The sequence below is a fragment of the Vanessa atalanta genome, chromosome 16 (genome assembly GCF_905147765.1).
Source record: "Vanessa atalanta chromosome 16, ilVanAtal1.2, whole genome shotgun sequence".
Lineage (NCBI taxonomy): Eukaryota > Metazoa > Arthropoda > Insecta > Lepidoptera > Nymphalidae > Vanessa > Vanessa atalanta.
Window position 1 is genome coordinate 8,222,212 of NC_061886.1, and position 6,000 is coordinate 8,228,211.

The following is a 6,000-nucleotide window of genomic DNA, read 5'->3' on the forward strand; positions in this document are numbered from 1 at the left end:
ATTTATTTAAGGGAGCGTAAAGATCTGTTTATGGTATGCGTCGGTAATTAAGGGGCGGCGGCACACGTGCGCAGAAACGAATAAGAAAAAACTATACCTGTTCCCTTCGAGAGCGACAGGTCCGCTGACGCGCTCTACAGGAGGGACGGCTCTCAAACTTTGTGTTAGTTTTATATTTAAAGAGTAATACAATAATCGTCGTATCATTTATGTAATAATATATATTATATATGTTTATATAAGCAGTCTTCATGTTTTTTTTAAGAATGGTGTTGAATTAAAATATTCATCATAATACTAAAATAAGTATGTAGTTTAATCGATTATTTTAATAAAGTTAAATTAAATAATATAATCTATAAAAACAATTACGATATTTACACGCATTTTATTGAATAGTTTGAGAACCACTGAGTTTGTCGTTCCTTAATGTTATCTTATTATGGCTAAAATGACTTCGGTGTTCAAAGATAATAGCCGGGTCGGGGTTGCGCACGGTTTTTTCTCCGCTCCTTTTCAAGAGATAATACGCCCTTTAGACATTGCGTGTTAGATGATTTGATTCCGTGATGATATCTTTGGGAGTCGTTGCTCCTTGACAAGTAGAAAGGATTTTCGTAATTTATGATCATTTAATATAATACTTTAATAACGCGGTTCAAAAACCAGGAATGCATCCCATTAAGTTGACGAGTAAAAATAAAACTGACTATCATTACTTTCTATAATACTTAGTAATAATACAATTTAGCTATATATATATTATGAGTAGATTGTTTCTTTGATATAAAAAGTGTTAAATATATATTTTTTTTATTGATTAAACTCTCCTTTCAATTTGTTAAGACACAAGCGCAACCCTAAGTATCAAAATACAACAACACTCCCTAAGGAACTATCTCCACGTAACAATGTTATCGCATGATCGGCACGTGTGGCGTTACCCTTTTGTTTACAAATGCAGGGCTCCGTTTCAATGAAGTGCATAGCTCATTTCGTATGCAACTATTCCGTGTATAGACAATAGACTTTAGATTTTATTAACACAATATCATGAACGAGGTAGGAATTTTAATATTCATTAAATATGTTATGAAATCAGTTAAACTGACTCTATATTTTTAATGGAATCAAATATTATCACATTAATCATACAATAGATTTATTTTTTCAACTTATTTAAATAAAATAAAATATTTATGGTTTAAAATTTTATATTTTTGTGTTACTAACTTTAAATTATATTCAAAGTAAAGTTTGTTTATCATAGCTAATGTTATGTTAGTATCTCATATGATTTAATTTTTAATAATATGCCATATTTGAGATTTTTACGTGAAATTTACAACATTCAAAACATAGTTTTGCTTTTATATTGGATAATTATAATACTTTTATAAGTGTATAGAGTTAAATATTACTTGATTTAATTCCAATATCATTTTCTATTTAATTTTCAGCAATTTTTCTATCAAAGACGATTTTTTTAATTTATATGTTTTATAATTGGGATAAATAAATATTTAAATATACTATATACCCGGAGATGATCTCATTAAACATCAATTATGTATAGACATAGATGGTGATCTTTCGTCAATGACATACGAATATAACCCCCGTGGGGAATTGCGTTGACACATTTAACGATGACAGAAACATTCAACTTAACCTTCATTTAATTAGTTTATAAGCCAAGTTCTCGGGTTTTGTAATTTAGTTTTAACGGCTTTCATTTATTTGATGACTGCTGAGATCCGTCGTGCAGGCGTGTTTGTTTAAGTCGCGTCTTGCGTCTCGTGTGAATGATTCACGTAATTAATGAGTTGCGAAAGATTTTAGGATGACTTAATTTAGTAATGATTTTTGTAATTTGATAAAAACTTTGTTTTGTAAATATATTTTTTTAATAATGTTCATTTTATTGACAATTATACAATTGATATTTATTATTTAAACATGACAAAACGGGTTAGTGGAATACACACGTGGCAGAATTTCGTTGAAATTAGACACATGCAGGTTATCTCACGATGTTTTCCTTCACCGCCGAGCACGAGATGAACTATAAACATAAATTAAGCACATGAAATTCAGTGGAGCTTGCCTGGGTTTGAACCCGAAATCATCGGTTAAAATGCACGCGTTCTAAACACCGAGAAACTTTATAAAATATTTTTTAAAATTTTAAAATATTTATTAATACAAATCACGCCTGCATAGAATTATGTCTAGAATGAATCCGCGTTAATTTGCCTTTGTTAACTCGCGATTCCGACCGAGTTTCATCTACAGAACAGTGAATATATTAGTACCTAGAAGGCTGGAGTATAACACATGCAAGATTTTCATTGGATTCTAGTTCTATTTTATATTCTCCCTGTAAATGTAGAAAATGTAAATATTATCTAAAAAGTATTTGAATTTAATATCATAGGTCTAAATCTACGTGTTCCATTCAATTCTAAAAAAAGGTTCTCATCACCTAACTTTGATTACGATTTACGATAGTGTATTAAAACTATTATTATTTCATTACTTCGTAATGTAAATGTTAAATCACGCCGATGCCGCCGTATTTATATTCTATGAAGTTAGGAATGATTGTTTGTAAATCCCATAACACAGTTAAAGATAACAAATGGTTATTTAACGCTACTATTTCTTTCTTATCTCAATCTATACTGGTGTTGGTTGCACCGTATTGAGGCGACAGTGATGGTATCACAGATATCTGATCACCGGTTTGTAGACAAGTAATGGTTCTTATCTTACATCTCGGTGAGCGACTTTCTGTTATGTTCTTTGATTGGCTTAGAAATTATCGCGTTATGGCGTTACGGACTACTTTTAATTGTTTGAACACGTACAATTAGATTCAATTTATTTTTAGCATAAGAGCGCCGGTTTTATTTTATTCGATGCAATAATAAAATATATTATGACAATAATATTTATTGAGGCGTGTTTAAAAAATACTATAATGATAAAAAAAATTGATAGCATATTAAAGATTATGATTAATTCGATAATCATACGTGAATATAATGATAATTATTATGTTTAATGATAAAACATTCATTTTTATTGAATTCTATCGTTAGATTTGTCCTGATCGATCAGGACATTTCGGTAAATCATGTTTGTGTCTTAATAAAGTTCAGCATGACTATGCCATTGGATTTTTTTTTTTTGAAAGACTCAAATAAATTATTAAATTAATTTTGAAAATGATTATAATAGAAGTTATTATTTGAACAAAAGAACTTGCAAATCGTCGTCCGTTGCTCCGTTTTTAGTTAAATGACGCTTTCATTAATGAATACCTATATTATAATTATACTGGTAGTTTAATATATTCTTATCAGAAAATCAATTTTATTTATTGTCTAAAATTCTTTGTAAGTATTAAAACTGAATTATTGAAATATGTCAAGACAGAGGTATCTTTACCTCTGTCTTGACATATTAAATAATTCAGATGTAAGAATGAGCACAGATTTCAAAGAATTTATTCTCCGTGATAATAAAATAGAATCACACTTCCATAGAATAAAGATGTAAGCTGGCTAGGCATTATTTTTGCACAATATAATAATCTCGTCACGCTACACTTGACGCGTATGCGCAGGCGCATTCATCGAGGATTACGCGATCTTACGATGTTTATCAATATTACCATTTTGCAAACATTTGCCAAGGAACATGTTTATCGAACATCTAACGACAATGACGACATAATATTTGTATTGTTAGGGATTAAATGTTGTATAACTTTATCATGCAAATGGATTAAACTTTTTGTTAACTTACATCTTTTTTTTATATATTGTATTCACGGTTGTTTTTCCATCATATCAGATATATATCTGTATCACTGAAAGCGTTATTTAGCCTCTATTTAAATACATACATATAACATATCGTTACAATAATTATATTTAAATTTGGAACTTTCATGAAATTTCATAAAAATATTCATGTACATTGTCATCAAACAAAACGCTTTCAATAGAATATTGAAAATGCAAATCATTGTAAGTATGTAGTGTTATATAATACACATATTATTCGTATTCTCGGACACCTTTTCCTTTCAACGGGTATAATAAACATTAGTAAAGGTTCAATAAAAGATTCCAAAGGTGAATCCTAAGCCCGAGTTATCTCAGCGACGATCTCTACCGGTCCATTCGCGGTGTAAAGTTACAATGACTACAAACTACCAAGAAAGAGAATTGTATGTATGCCTTAACAATTCCAGATTTATTTCATCCAAGTTAAATTTACGCTTGATTTAATTTTCTCTAAGAATATACCAGCTCACTATCAAAATTGTGTTTCTTTGTTACACAACATAATCTTTTACGTTTTAATAAAGTAGTTTTGAGCCATATGTTAGTTCGTAACCTGAACGGATTGGTTGTTATATTTGGGCTTGATTATGTCTTATTGTGTTAATTGTTTGAGTTAATTACTTCTATACCTACTTGCGCGTTTTAGTTTCGATATTTTCCTTTGATTGATTTTGTAAAGTTTTTTGTTTAAGCTTAATTTATTAGTAATATAAAAATCTTTATTTAAAGCCATGTATAATACTATTAAAAATGTAATAAGATTTTGCAAAACAAATAACCCTGTATGAAAGTCATAATTATCGATAATTAATACGAAATATTTGAAGCATACGTAAGAGATTCCAGCATGTTGCGTACACCAGCGACCGCCCGGGGGCCGCCGCCTCACTTACAAATATTTTGGAAATATTTCTCCAACTTGTCGGCGTTTTATCTACCGCTCCTTTCCGTTTAGTTGCCTATTGCATTATGAAATAAAACTTAAAGCGATATAAAATGAAAATATTGTAAAGGAAATCAAACTTTATTTTCAATAGGGGTAGATGTATTTTCCTCCACTATTTTAATGTTACATACACAGTTTTGTAATAGACAGTGATTTATTATCTAAGAGCAAAATCTTTACGAAAAACTAAAAATGGATGCGCGCAAAAAACATGATCTCTGCACAGCAATAGGGTTGCCACATAAATCTCAATTTATTAACTAATAATTTCATTTTAATAATTTATAATAAACAGAGGAGCTATTAATTTTGATATAGTTTATAATTTACGTTACGTTAAGTGGAACCTTCGGAGACTTTTTTCATTTTTTAAAAGTTAAAAGTGGATAAGTCTGTTAAAGTTTATATGAATTGTGTTTTTTAAATAGCATAAAGATAAGAGTCTATTCATGCATAATATGTACGTCTTTATCGAGATCTATCATTATAAATTATTATTCATTATATCGAGATCATAATTTAGTAACTCAAATATTTATCTTCAAAGGCACTTGTATAAATATAACAAATCCCAGTCACCCCTACTGCTTATCTCCCATCTCGTGCCACGTAATTTGACACTTTTCTCTGACAAAGCCCACATTTACTCGACACAGAACCTATGAACCGCGCCGCAAAAACATTTGACGAGCTGCTATACAAAAAGCAATTAGTGTTTTTTGCAAGTCTATTTCGTTCGAAATTAATATTTACGGGAATGTTGTTAGAAAAAATACTCCAGCACGTGTTAAATAGAAGCCGGAGATTGTAAACTATGTCTTATTTTTCATAATTAGGCCGTGAAGTTTTGTGAAGGCTCCACGAGTGCTCTAAGTCGAAACGAATTGGGGAGGCATTATCTAAATAAATTAATGCATTACTATTCAAAAGTAATTAAAAATTGGTGATAAAAGATTTTGAATATGTGTTAAAATTTCATTGCTAATATATTTTTAGTGAAACATGATTAGAGGAAAATTCAAGGTCGAACTTAAAACCATCATTCCATGTGTAATGTTTGATTAAAATATTTTTGATAAAAAAAATGTTTTGTATATCTTGTATATTGTGTATTGAGATCCTTTCAGCATTTTCAGCACGTTATAAAAAAAATGTTAAATAAAGTTAAAAATATTCAAGTATAATTAAAATAAAAGT